This window comes from Macrosteles quadrilineatus, unplaced genomic scaffold (assembly GCF_028750875.1).
Source record: "Macrosteles quadrilineatus isolate MER2022 unplaced genomic scaffold, UCM_ALF_1.0 Scaffold_1__1_contigs__length_201487025, whole genome shotgun sequence".
Taxonomy (NCBI): domain Eukaryota; kingdom Metazoa; phylum Arthropoda; class Insecta; order Hemiptera; family Cicadellidae; genus Macrosteles; species Macrosteles quadrilineatus.
In genome coordinates this window covers 145723969-145739762 of record NW_026542594.1, presented here as the reverse complement: position 1 = coordinate 145739762, position 15794 = coordinate 145723969, and the positions used below count along the sequence as shown (strand labels likewise).

The following is a 15794-nucleotide window of genomic DNA, read 5'->3' as shown; positions in this document are numbered from 1 at the left end:
CGGATCGGATCCAAAAAATTCCGGATCTTAGACTGAATCCAGTTTTGATAGATCCGATTTTTTCCGATTTTCCCTGATTTTTTTTACTAACACAAAGCTGTCTGTATCTATGTAAAAGACCGATTCTCCCCCGATTTTTTACTCAATGTCACAGTGCTGTATATTACGACGTCAAAAACCTCTATAGTTAGGCAATGTCACAGTACTGTAGGCCTATATTACGACGCCAATAATCTCTATGGTTGTGCAATGTCACAGTACTGTATTACGACATCAATAACCTGTATGGCTGGGCAATGACACAGTTCTGTATATTACGACGTCAATAACCTGTATGGTTGGTAATATGCAGTATACAATATATACCTGCATGGTAATATACAGTACTGTGACATTGCCCAACCATAGAAGTTATTAACGTTGTAATATACAGTACTGTGACATTGCCCAACCATATAAGTTATTAACATCGTAATATACAGTACTGTGACATTGCCTAACCATACAGGTTAATGTTATTTTATGTATTATATTATTTTTATGTTGGTATTCTTAATAATTGACACTATTCATGTATATATTGTACATTATGAATAAAGGATGATTTTATTTGATTTGATTGACGTCGTAATATACAGTACTGTGACATTGCCTAACCATACAGGTTATTGACGACAGTACTGTGGCATTGCCCAACCATACAGGTTATTGACGTCGTAATATACGGTACTGTGACATTGCCCAACCATACAGGTTACTGACTTCGTAATATACAGTACTGTGACATTGCACAACCATAGAAGTTATTAACGTCGTAATATACAGTATTGTGACATTGCCCTACCATAGAGGTTATTGGCGTCGTAATATACAGTACTGTGACATTGCCCAACCATAGAAGTTATTAACGTCATAATATACAGTACTGTGACATTGCCCAACCATAGAAGTTATTAACGTCGTAATATACAGTACTGTGACATTGCCCAACCATAGATGTTATTAACGTCGTAATATACAGTACTGTGACATTGCCTAACCATAGAGGTTATTGACGTCGTAATATACAGTACTGTGACATTGCCCTACCATAGAGGTTATTGGCGTCGTAATATACAGTACTGTGACATTGCCTAACCATACAGGTTATTGACGTCGTAATATACAGTACTGTGACATTGCCCAACTAATATCATCAACTAATAGTTTTATTTTAAGATTTGAACAAGTTTTAGTGTCCCCAAAAAATGAGGGATTATGGGCTTAACTGTAGATTACTCTATATATAAGATATATTAACCTTTAAACTTTACCAATTTAATTTTAAACAGTATGATTTAAATTGTCATTCTGTTAATTATGTTTTTTTAACAAGCCCTTATGACAGTGTGTATCTGGATCCGGATCCGAAGATCCGGATCCGAATTTTTCAAGATCCGGATCCGGTACCGACATTTTCTTGGATCCGCCCATCACTAATAGAAATAATTAGTTTTTCAAACAGTAAACAACACATTTTAGATTAGGTTAAATCCAAGCGTTGAACGAAATGGGAAACAACTGAACCAGCTGATGTTAATCGGGAATGTTAGCTATCATCATGCTAAATTTTAGCGCGATCTGAGCAGTAGTTAATGTGTGATTGAACATCAAACAAATACACAAACTTTAACACATATAATATTAGTATGACAACATGAAATTTAAACCATTTTATTATATAACCAGCCGTTTTTAAAACACAAATAGACAAAGCCAAAAATGAATTTTTTTGCCACATCTTTTAATGGACTTTCCTCACATGGATTTAGTCCAGAAAAGAGTTGTTTGCCCCCTGCTTCGTCAAATGGGATTCCATTGCGTACTACTAGTAATGAATTTCACCGGAAACCAGCTGATTACAATCCTTATATATAATACGTGAAGGTGATTTCTACAAAACACTACTCCTCCGTTAATAATGGACAAACTTTTACAAACGATACACTGGAGTCCCGATAATCCGAACTTCGGTAATCCAAAAGTCTGCTTAATCCAAAACCAAAAAATACATTTATTTTTTTTTATTTTATTTTTTATCTTTTTTATTTAACTTTCAACACAGTTAGCTGTACCTCTTCAAAGTATTCTGTAACGGCCAGGCGAGATAGACTTGTTTTATAGAGCATTTAAGTAAATATTTCGCAATTTTTTTTTAAACATTTTTCATTTTCGTCCTGGGTTCCAATCCTGCCAAATCACAAATTGATTTTATTTAAGTGATAATGCTGCAGCCCCCAGTCTAGCCTAAAGTAATGTGAAAAACAATCCCGGGCTCGTGCCTAGCGTCCCAACAAGAATTTTAAAAACAAAAATTTTTAAAAGTTTTCAAAAAAAAATAAATAAATAAAAGTTTAATCCGAAATTCTCGGTAATTGGAAATTGGTCCGGTCCCAACCATTTTGGACTAACGGGACTCTACTGTATGTCAAAATTAAGTATTTTTTGTATAGACCAAACTTTTATTGCCAATTCCTGTAATAAAAGTCCTCGGGCTTTGCCCCACAAGCCCTCAAAATCCCTTATGCATTTTTTATGAAGAAAGAATTTTGTTTACTTAAACAGACGAATAATTTGTATTAATTACAGCTGTTCATAGTAAACACATGATACACACGAGAGCGTTTGTTTTCAGAGTGAGTTCGTTTTCAGTTTCGATAACTGGAGTGGGTTGATTGATGACATTATCTTTAAGTCGACTCATTAAGTCATCGGAATTTATTACTGTTGTTCGTCTTGAAATAACGCCTGTAATAATTTGCAATTGTTAGAATTTGAGCAACAGGTGCACTAGTCATTTTTTGTGATTGAAAACCTCATACATTTCATAAACATAAATAATTATTAACTAAACAAAATGTACACTGAACCAAAGAGAATTCTATTCATCGTCCCCTTCCGCTCTACTTTCCTCCCTCACCGTCACATACAACAGCTGTACAAGAATGTGATGTGGTACAAGTACATCTTCGTTGATCGGTACAAGTACAGTTTAGCCCTACCATACCAGAGCTGAAAGCGCACAGTTGTCGCATAAGCTAGTATCCTCTGTATCTTACATCTCTGTTACTAAACTTAATTCATAAGAAAAAAATCACAAAAAACGTTTGAACTAAGTAGTCTAAAATGGCAGCGAGTGGTTGAACAAAAAAAATAGTTGTGACGGATTTAGACTTTTTTTGATAACGTAAGACTAAATTACTTACGTAATACCGTCACAGCTCAATAAAATATGTTAATTCAGGACATGTTTTGTTGAGCTGTGACGGGATTGCAGAAGTAATTTAGTCTTACATTATGTCCAACATCTCAGGTGCTACACACATGGATTTTTTTGTTAGTTTCACTCGTCCAAAATGTGTTTACTGTAGGCTACTCGTATGGTATTCCCAAATACTTGTCTCCCCATTTTTCAGACAAGTAACGTGATGTACTATTCATAACAAAATGTTGAGCCTTAGAGGAGATATTTGTTTGTAGGCCTACATATTAGGGATGTCAAATGACAATGAAGAAGTTGATATGTCACATTGCAGGGTTTGACATGGGAATACATTTGATAAAATGTACCTTTGTGTTAGCAGTTAAATAAACAGATTAATACTTTGAGCCCTAGGGGTTGATCATTAAATAGATTATTTCTATTTTTATAATTTTTCTATTATGAATATAAAAACAAAAACTTCAGAGTAAAGTTGAACAAGGTTTAATGTTTATAAATCTTACTTTACAACTGATTAACACCAATTCTAACACACTGCATTGTTATTTTAAAGCTGCAAGTTCCCTTCTCAAACAAATTCAGTACCTACAAAATTTCTTTTCTATAATTTTATCTTTATGTTTAATGAGTTTTTTCTTTCTCTTTATAATTCTATTCTATAACTTCATTTTCTTTACCATTTGTAATGTCTCAACGCTATAGTCACAGTTTAGAAATAACAGTTTAGGCTAGGGCATCAGTTGTCAAAGCTTTGTTACCAGTAAATTTGATTTTTCTTAATAACTAGCCTAGGAGGCAAGAGGCAAACGTAAGCTCCTCAAGGAGGGGGAGCTGTCTTTGACAGCTCCTCCTTCAAGACCTCTGTGAGTCGGCTTTGCCAAGCAAAGTCAAACTGTGCTATGTATAGCCTGCGAGGGTGCCTCTGCACTCGCTAAAGGCAGCGGATCTAGTGCTGGCTGTGTCGTGACTCGGTAGCCCTAAAGTAGGGGAGCGGCTGCTCTAAGTACTAGCCTTGAGCGGAGGTGACAGTCACCCATCTGGCCTTGGCTCAGACGACTTAATGCAACTGCCAACTGATACAGGTATGTGTGCAGCTGTTACAGGACTGAGCTGGAGATGATGAGGGGTTCAAGGGGTTCAACCTCAAAAGGGTCCAGCCTCGGACATTGACAGGCATAGTGAGCGCGTCACGGTTTGGCTGCTGAACTGCTAACTTGTTGTTTAATTGTTAGAAATATGGCTGAAAGAAAACAAACGGAAACACTACCCCAGGTGGGTACCTGCTCAAGCGGAGAATTCCACTCCTCCTTTTTGGGGAACTTGCCCTTGGAGGGCAACTCTCAGCTTTGAAAGAAAGGAAAACGGCACAAGGCAAGTGGATCCCCAACAAACAATGGAGAAAGAGGAAGTGAGAGTCCTTGGGTTCTTCAGGTGACGGTGCTGGTGTTTTACCATTACGCAGAACCGGACCCGATGGGAACCCAGGGTCATCTCAAAATCCTCCACAAAAGAAACAAAGATCTAACAATTGTCGGTATGACTCCGCAGTCACGGCATGATAGTCGGTATGGCTCGCGGTCACGAAAATATTCAATCCTGTCCATCCCTAATTTATATTATATGGTGTTTCCTTGTTGTTTGTCCACTTCTTGTAATTAACTCTAGAACTTATGACTGTTTGTGCCAGTTGGGCAGCCATGGGTCGACCTGGTTAAATTAGGTTAAGGGTCTAGTGTGTTCCACTAGGCAATGCACAGTTGTCAACATCAATAACGTATATGGATACGGATAGATTTGTATGGATACAGATAGTAACATATATGGATAAGGATAATCACATATGTGGATACTAGTGATGGTCGGATCCGGATATTGGACAACCGGATCCGCCGGATCTGAGCTGGAACCGGCACCGGATCAGATCCAAAAAATTCCAGATCTTGGGCTGGATCCGGTTTTGATGGATCCGATTTTTTCTGATTTTTCCCGATTTTTTTGCTAACATAAAGCTGTCTGTATCCATGTGCAAGACCAGTTTTTTTCCCGATTTTTTACTAACACAAAGCTGTCTGTATCCATGTACGCTCATCCGGACTAAAGTGGCGGGCGTCCGGTCCGGATTACGAAAGATCCGGACTATCGAGAGTGGAGCAAATACACAGTACTGTATATAGCCGTTTTTTTCAATTTTGTTCCAGGTCCACAATAATGATAGCAGGGCATATGCACTTCAACCGGTAATAATTCAAGATTCAAGATTCAAAGAGTCTTTATTCACACAGTACAAATTTTCGTACATGAATAGTGTCTATTGTTACTTACTACCTAAATTAGCAATAAGAAACATTTAAACAAAATACTATAGGCTACATTATTTTAAATTGAAATTACTATAATCTTCTATTTTGTAAGGTGCAAGGTCAAGTAAGAATGCCTTCAGATTTTTCATAAATTTAGATTTGTCTTTTTATTTTTTTAAAAAGCTAGGAAGTTTTCTAAAAAAATAGTTTCCAATATAAGAAGGTTTATTTTTAAAAAGTTCAAGTCTTGGTTTTTCTTTAGCTAAATAATTTTTACCCCTTGTATTATAATTATGCACAGGCAATTCTTGAGTCTCAGCAATATTTAAAAAATATTTAATTGTTTCAAAAATATATAAGGCGTGAACTGTAAAAATGCCCATCCCTTTAAAATAAGATTTGACAGACTGGTTGTATTTTAATTTATGTATTATCCTGATAGCTTTTTTTGTATTTTCAAAATCTTTTTTAAATTCTTTTTCTTTGTCCCACCATAAATACTAATTCCATAGTTAATATGTGATTCAATGTGAGCATGATATATCATTTTAAGTACTGATCCTTCACAGAGATATGACATTATTTGTTCTTAGGACGAATATACCAGAATTTAGTTTTTTTATTAAATACTCGACATGTTTATTCCAGCTTAAATCCTCATCTATTATCAAACCCAATAGTTTTGAGGTTTTAACTTGAGCAATGGAATTTGTATCTATATCTAACTTAATACTTTGATCATTTTTGTTTCTTTTTGTTTTGAAAATAATGAAATTAGTTTTACTAGTATTAAGTACTAAATTATGGTCTTTTAAAAACTGATTCAGACTTTTTAATTCTGATTTAGCAGACATTTCTAAATCAGTTAGGGATTTCCCAGTTGTGTTAAGATTAATATCATCTGCATATATACTTATCTTACTACCTGGGTCTTTTAGAGAATTTGGAAGATTTTTAAGGTAACATATGAATAAAAGAGGACCAAGAATCGATCCCTGTGGGACACCAGATGATATCTTTGATAAATTAGATCTTGTTTTTTTGATGTTATTTTTTGACAAAGTTGATATTTCCACAACTTGGTAACGTTCCTCTAAGTATGATTTAAACCATTTGAGAGTGACTCCTTTAATACCCAAATGATCAAGTTTAGCTATTAATTGATGGTGGTCTACATTATCAAATGCCTGGGACATGTCCATGAAGATGCCAGCTGAATTTAAACCCTTATCTAGTGAATTTATCACGGCTTCAACGAAATTAACCGCTGATGTAACAGTTGATCTACCAGCACGGAAACCATGTTGTTCATTATCAATTAGATCATATTGGTTCAAGAAACTGTTCAACCTGTTGTACACTGCCTTCTCATTTTATACCTTTGATATTGCCGGGAGAATTGACACTGGCCTGTAGTTTGAAATATCTTTCTTAGAGTTTTTCTTATAAACAGGTACCACTCTAGCAATTTTAAGCTCATTTGGAAAAATTCCTGTTACAAATGATGAGTTAATTAGTTGCATTAAAATTAATTTAATCTCATCTTTCACCTCTTTTAACATTTTTACTAATAAATTGTCATAGCCAGATGTTGTTTTATTTTTTAAAGATTGTAAAATAGTTATTATTTCGGTATCAGTTACTGGTTCGAAATACAATTTTGTATGCCATATATTTTTTGAAGAGGTGTCTGATGTAGTATTACAAAATTTTGTATGTAACGTTGAGGACTTTGTAAAAAATGAGTTAAAATTATTTGTTATTTCTTTTGGATTGTTAACTATCTTATTGTTAACTTTTAATGACATATTTTCCTGTTCTTTTTGTTTTTTGCCGTTAAAGACTTCCTTGTTAATAATTGACCATGTTGTTTTTGAAATGTTTGATGAATGTTTAATTTTTTTGTTTTGAAAAGATCGAATTTAAATTTTCTTTGACGAATTTTAAGCTCTTTGCACTCTTTTTCTTGATTTCTTGCACACTTACTTAGCCTAACAATAGTTTCCCTCTCTTCTCTTAACCTAGTATTCATCCAGCAATTCTTTTTGGAGCCTGTTCTAACAGTAATTTGTGGAAAACACTCATTAAAATAATAAAAAAATTTCTGATGGAACTTAGAGTACTTATATTCAATAGGAGACATGTAAATTTCCATCCAATTCTCATCTTTCAGTTTTGATTTAAACAAATTGATGTTTTCTTGGCCAAGATTTCTACAAGTTTTTACTATGGATTTTTTTTGTTATGATCAAGGGTAATATTCATCTCAAGTACCTGACCATCATGGTCTGACAAACAAGTAATTAAACCATATACATACATCTGTACATCAGTAATGTTAGTTAAAAAATTATCAATAGAGGATTTGGAATTTTTAACAACTCTTGTGGGAAAGTCCACCAAATATCTCATGCTGTGGCTTTTTAGCATGCTTGAAAACTGTTTATATGTGTGATTTTTATCCAATACATTTATATTAATGTCCCCAGCTACAATTATATTTTTACAAATTCCTAAGAGCCTGTCAATCACAAAACTAAGTTTATCTAAAAATAGTTTACTGCTTGCGCTTGGGGAACGATAAACTCCTAATAGTACAAACTGATAATTGTTGGTACAGCACTTCACCGCACAACACTCAAAAACCTTCTCCTCACATGTTTCCTGTATTATAGAGGTTGAAATTTTCTTAATTTTTAGATTATTTTAATTATTTTTAGTCATTAATGCCACACCTCCTTTTGTAAAATTGCTTCTACAAAAATAATGTTTAAGAGTGTAACCATCAATATTGAATTTTTGAATTTCATAATCCTTCATATTATGCTCTGTTATTACTAATAAGTGTGGATTTATTTCGTCAATAATAATTTCTAATCCATTTTTACGAGATTCCAGATGTTCTATATTTTGGTGAAATATTGTTATTTTGTTTTTGGAGGAGTCAAAGTTTGGTTTAGGTTTGTGGCTTGAGAAGTTCCGAAAACTGTGTTGTGAAGAGCTGTACACATTCTTAGTTAAGGCTATACATTCTTTGGGATTTGTTGTATTATTGGTAAAAAAGAAGAGGAAGGAACAACCATGTTACCTGAAATCACTCCTGAACTGACTTCACTCACAGACACATCACTTTACTCTGCTTTTCACTGACACTGACATCTGCACTAGTGTTGAGGGAGACACATTCTGCGTAACTGCAATGGCCAGGTACTAGATGAGGTGGTGGACTGGTCTGCTGCTCACTAGGCCTGCTGGTCTCGATGGTCGGGGACTGGCTTGACAAGGGTTGCTCACTCAGAGGTGAGGTGACACTAGAGACTGTGTTGAAATCTTCCATTGACGATAGCGATGGACCAAAAACAGATGTCTCCTGCAATTCTTGGATAGCAATTATATTGCGTAATCGTTTGACGAAAAAATGATGAGGCATCCCACTCCAAAGTAACCTTTTGGAGTTCTGATGATAACTTACTACCTCAACCATTGCACCAGTCTTTTTTTGGAAGTTAGTTAGATTTTTAATAAAGTGATTTGGTGAAATCAAATCCCTTACGCAACCCATCGCAGAGCATACCAGTTTTTTAAATCCCTTTTTCTGAAAATCTTTAGTAAGTTCGTTGAAAGCTGTGTCGTAATCGAAATGGGTTGGCTTGTTGAAATACTCCAAATTTGTTATAAGGCTATACACACCAGCACCCTTAGCACTTTTCTGATATGCTAAAAAATCGTTAATACAGTTTTTCTTTGCGGGCCTTCCGAACATTTTTCGAAATGTAGCTGCCACACCAGCAGTCATATTTCTTGGACTTTCTAGATCTGCTGATATTGTATGTGCAAAAGCGACATCTTCCATCTGTTGGTATTTCCTTATCATGTCCTTCATGTCCATATCGATGACTGAGATTGGTTCTTCATTCTCTCTGTTGATTTCTGGTCTTGAAATGTTCATTGGGGCTGGGGTATTTGCTTTTTTACTAAGATAAGTATGTTTTTTATTTGAAACTAGCTGTGTACCCGTTCTACGCACGGGGATCTTATAATATTCAGTTGAAACCTTCTTATATAACGAACAGCAGTTGGTTTGCATATTTTAAGATATGCTGGCCAAACTATTATACATAGCTTCATTTTATGTTGTTTTTTGTTGTTCCGGATCGGTATGACAATCAATAAAAGGTTAAATTACCTCTGTGTCTGCCGGTCGATCCTATAACGGTAGGCTTACTTTTATTTTTACTATCTGATCTCGTTTGCATGGCTCAATCACGTCCTGGTTGAAGTTCGTTCGCTACGCTCACTCACCTGTATGTTGGAGCTCGTTCGCTGCGCTCACTTTCCTTCAGGTTAGCTCGTTCGCTACGCTCACTTGCCTTCAGGTTAGCTCGTTCGCTACGCTCACTCGCCTCCAGGTTGCAAATTAGCTGTTGTCATAAATGTAAAAGAAATAATAGTGCTAGTGCTGCACCCTGTTGGTAATCCTTGTAACTTTAATGCTATTGAACATCACAGAACAGAACCAACTTGTTTAATTGAAACAGCTGTTAAGATTCAATAATTTCATTTCTCATAAGGTTAACATGGGCTTCCAGAAATTCCACGTCAAAAATCGACAAAAACTTGATTTTCAAGGGTTTACTGTTAAATATCTAACTGTCTCATATTCGATGAAATACGTCTAAAACCATCTCATATATGTATAGTATTTGGAAAATAAGTTTCAGGCGGGACAGTGCTATAGTTATTGAGGAGTAGTTGTAATAAAGTGCGTATTTTAGCGTTACCAAGAGAATGACAGATAGACAGACAGACAGACAGACAGACAGACAGACAGAAATTGAGATAAGGTTTGATTCGGTTTCTCTGACCTATGAAATGTAAAAATAACCAAAAAGTTCATTATTCTAAGCAATGTACAGACAAAACTCTAATTTTATTTATATAGATTTCATTAATTTTTTGTAATTTTGATTTATTACAGTTTTCTGACATTCCTTTGATTGAGCTCTTGTTTTTACTTGCATGCCACTGACTGAAAGCATAGATTATAATACGTGCCAACTCTTGCTTACCTTTAACATTCAAATGAAGGCCATGAGTCGTGAAGTGAAATTTTTTTAATCTTCTTAGGTCAATTAAATTAACGTTTTTCAGCCTCACTGTCAATTCCGAAATGTAATTATTTACCATATTGATATTTTTATTCTGTGCCCTATACAATGGAGTGTCATATCTTTTGGGGATTGTGCACACAAAAACAGGCCTGGTGCTACTGACCAAAGACAGTTTTTTTTTTCTAGGTTACTGTATATATCAGTAAAATCATTGTTTAAGCTGTCATTGCTACCACCTAGAAATACAATTGGGTTCTTTGGTTCAATTGTGGATGAGTCAATGACTTGATTCAAAGTTGTGTTGGCTCTGACATAGCCGAACGTGTTGAGTTTATTTGAACTCATTTGGGAAATCATCAGTGGAACAGAGCTTCCCTGACTGTCAGAGCAGAAAGTGATGTCAGTGTCAGTAGTAGGGACATGAGCCTCATTTTGAACTTTCTTTCTGACGGATCCATCCTTTTTCACCTTTTCCCTCTTCTTGTAGGTACCAGAGCTTTGTTTCTCATAAACAGACTGATTAGCATCTCCCATGTCTTCAAAACTGTCTTGGTTTTCATCTGTTATCCCTTCCAAAGCTTTGAACCTGTTAATTACTGTTAATTCGGTGGCTATTTGTTGGTGTTTATTCGGTTCTTTGTTACCAGTTTTTTTCTTAACTGTGGTCTAGGTGTCTTTTGATTTGTCACTAACATGGCACTCAGATGAACTCTCCTTTTGTATCTGCTTTACATGTGCTGTTTCATTTTCCAGTATACCATGTATGGTTTTATTGTTCAAAGATTATCTATTATTTATCATGTAAGCCATGCAACCTCTCTTGCGAATCAGCTCAGCTTCCTCAACTTGCATGTTCAGTTAACTAGTTGGTATTCCTTGTCCTTTTTTAATGTGTTGTATCGTTTGCTCTATCGCCAGTATTGAATAAATCCCGCAGTCGTAACTGTTAATCTGCTTCTGACAGTCTATAGCTAGAAGTTCTGGCGTCGGCTTTGTCACTTCGAGATAAGCTGTTATTTTCTGTAAAATGGCTTTTGCATGGTCAACATTATGGTTAATTAAAGAGTCATAGTGGAAGAATTTGTTGGCCTCCTTGTCAAAAAATAAAACACTCCAGTGTGATCCATCAAAATCATTCAGATGGTTTGCATCGTTTATTGGCATTATACAAAAGTTGTTATGTATAAAATCAGCATGATTCAGCAAATGGTTGTAGTCATTGAGCAACTTAATGCCATACACAACAGCAGGATTTAGTAGCAGAGTTTTATAACTGGGCTGGAGAATATTAGCACTTAACATATCCAAATAAACATGCATTGTTTGGTCAGTCAGCCACTGCTTGCTGAGAAGTTCCGCACAGGTTGTTATTAGTGGAGAACAAATTTCAGTTTGAGTCATTGTTGTGTTGATTTGTGACTATAATACATTTTTCTTTTGCAATACATTTTGTTTCATTATCAGTTAGCTGTAGATCAGATATTGTGTTTTCTAAGCTACCATAACACTCAGAGCTCTGAGTTGAGTTTTCAAAGCTCCCTGAACATTCAGAACTTTTAGTGGAATTAAGAGAATTAAGAGAACTACTAGATGTACTTGGTGGATTTGTGTTTACTTTATTTTTGGTTGTAAAATTGAAACAATTTATGTCATGGGGTAACTTTTTATCTTTAATGTACATTTCAAGGGATTTTTTTGATCTAAATGTTTTCCCACCTGGAGATGTGATATAAATATGGACGCGTTGCAGAAAGTCAACAGTCCCGGAAGGTCAAATAATTTATACCTGTGCCACTAGGTCAAAAACTACAATGTTTGCAGTGTCTGTAGATCAAAAATCCCAGTAAGTCAAATAGTACAGTCCGGGCTAAAAACGTAGTCTATGTTAAAGCAATTGACTTATTGGGAATTTGACCTAATGCAACAGCAGTTTAAATTAAACGAAATAAGATAAAATATAAGTTCAGTTTCGCTGAGTCAACAGTGCCGGAAGGTCAAAAGTATAATCTGTTAAAAACAACGATAGTCCTCTCGACGCATGACTTCAATAATTTCGTGTTTTGGTGTACTTAAAGTTGTGCTAAGATTTTGAAAATTGGCACAGAGCTTCTTGGTTAGTCCTACTCGATGACTATTTTGTTGGAACTTTAAACTATTTACCGATATAATTAATAAAAATTGATATGTATGGTGAAATAGTTTTAAATCGTGATTTCTAACATGAAAAAGTTAGCATGCGAGATTTTTGTTTGTTTTTGGGTTAGAGAGGTTTTGTCTGTGGCAAAGTTGTAGCCAAAAGTGTGATGGGTAAAATATATTTTTTTGAATTTTTTACAATCAGTGGTTCAATAGATAACTTGGGTTGAAGAGGACGGCAAATTTAGCATTTCGCAACGCATGGAAAGAACTACATCGTACGATGCGACTGCTGAGTGGACTTTTAATTTACAGTTCTAAGGACAAGAAAAAGATGAATATACAGATTACCAGTACATTCATATTACTTATAAAACATCTTTCTGTATTACCAGCTTACATTTTTCACTTATATTAATAAGAATGCATCACAAACAAGGTATTAAAAATAAGCCGAGAGACACTTTACCTAGTAATTCCTTGGGTCAAAATAAACAGAAAATGAAGGATAACATTTTTTCCAAAATCGTTTCGTTAACCAGATATCCGCCATTTTGTATTTTTTACATACAAATATTTATCTTTACACTTTTCCAACCGATGTTTATGAAACTTGGTATGTACGTTAAGGTATGTTATAAAAAAAGATTCATCTCGATTCACCCTAAAATTTCGAAATTTAACACTTAACTACAATATAATATACTTTACTATACCACAATATTTACGTATCACCATAAATCTTTAATAAAATAAAACGTCCACTTTTTAAAATCCAAAGTAAATCAATTTAATCTTCCTTTTTTGAAAAATATAGTAAAAAAAATTAAGCGATGTTAAAATAACGACAGGCGAGTTTCGATCTGGGTGTTTAAGGTTTGAACCTAGGAGGATTTAACATTAATTAACATTAATGTTTAATCCTCCTAGGTTTGAAGTGATTGAGAGGAATACATGAAACCGAAGGGGGGAGGTAGCAACAAGTGCACTGGTACTTACTAGTGTCCAATTACAATTTCAATTGTAATTGGGATATCGGATACGGTAAGAATTAGAGAAAACTTTAAATGGGGGACATTCCTTTATTTCTTGTGGCAGTTAAAAATATGATTTTAGTTTTTTGAAATTCAGCCGCCATTTTCCAAAATGGCGGCCAAATTTGAAATTTCTTATGGAACACCCTATATTTTATCATGTTTTCGGATAGAATATGCAATTTAAAAACTTTTTTATAATTGACATTTTTTCGATAAACCGACTCGTTTAGGAGTTATAGCCTATGGAAAAATGACTTCCGGTGTACATTTTACATCATGTAGCTCCTAAACAAGTAAGTTTATAGCAAAAATGGGAAGAGTAAAAAAGTCTTACAATTGCATCCACATTCCAAAAAGACCATAAAATTCATTAAAAATATGAATTATATTATTTAAAAAAATGGCGGCAAACTTGAAAAGTGGAAAACTTTTTATTTTATAGTCTTAAAGGAATGTAGATGCAATTCTAAGACTGATTTACTTTTTGCAATTTTGCTCTAAACTTACTCGTTTAGGAGCTACATGATGTAAAATGTTAACCGGAAGTCATTTTTCCATAGGCTGTAATCCTAAACGAGTGGGTTTATCAAAAAAATGTCAAAGCTAACAAAGTTTTTAAATTGCATATTCTATCCGAAAACATGATAAAAAACTAAAATCATATTTTAACTGCCACAAAAATTAAAGGTATGTGCCCCATTTAAAGTTTTCTCTAATTCTTACCGTTTCCGATTTCCCAATGGTGGACTCCGTGAGTTGATCACCCTGTATATATGAATTTGAACGGATGGTGTTTTTGGCCTCTAGGGACCTCAAAACGAAAAATTAAATCGGTCCCGCGGGTCCAGGTGTTACCATAAGTACTACGGTAATAGCTTATTCCCTATATGGGATATTCGCCAAAAACGTAATAGTTATATAGAACAATATTACATTCAACCAGCTGTTAGTTAAAACAAATTATATGGGACTAAAACAAATCAATGATTATAAAGATTCCTTTAAAAATAATTTGAACATCCTACAATTTTACTATGCATATTTAATTAATCTGCCATCCTCATACCTAAGAATTGAATGGATCAATGGTCAGCATTACACATAGTATAAATATGTCAACTCTAAATATGTCTTTAAATTTGTTTCCAAATGCTGAATGTTTACAGCTGTTATGTTAAGCAAATTATATTGTACTAAAATCTAGCTTAGAAGGTAAGCGTCGGCTGCTAGACTTTTTAAAAATTGAAACTTAATTTCTAAAAAACTGGGACCCTTAGTTATAATTATGGCTTTGACATTCCCTAGTTCTCAAAATTATCTTTCTTTCAACACAAAAATAATGAAAATCCGTCGACTGGTTGATTCAGAATGTGAAAAAACCATATTTACGTTTTAATAATATATATGATAGTTTGGACAGGTTTCAACCCTTCCGAGGCGTAATACATTTACACAGTTTATGTGTAGACTACATTATAACTTATAAAATAGTTCCAAAATTAAATGGATCTCCTTTTACAAACGTATATAATAACCAGAAATTTTTAGATCGTCCTTGCGTGTATTTTATGCCACAAATTTTGACGAAAGGCTTTTCATTACATAAACTATACCTATTTACAGTGTTGACCAAACAGTTGGCAAGAAGCATTAATAGATAAGCTATGTACCAAATATGATAATTTTAGCTCTATTCTAATTATGACAAAACACGAAGTAACTAAAAGCAAGTTTTGTTGGTGTAGTAAGCGTTGCAGGAGGTCTACTTTACACTGAATCGACGTTCACTTTTATTGCTTTTGATCTTCCGGCACTGTTGACTCAGCGAAACTGAACTTGTATTTTACCGTATTTCGTTATATTAAAACTGCTGTTGCATTAGGTCAAATTCCCAATAAGTCAATTGCTTTAACATAGACCACGTTTTTAGCTCGGACTGTACTATTTG

At 34.5% G+C, this 15794-nt stretch overlaps 1 protein-coding gene across 1 annotated transcript in view; it reads right to left on the bottom strand.

The window, feature by feature from the left end:
- LOC128986661 (proteasome activator complex subunit 4-like) overlaps positions 1-15794 on the bottom strand; it is a 110491-nt gene that overhangs the window by 48742 nt on the left and 45955 nt on the right. The window lies entirely within an intron of this gene.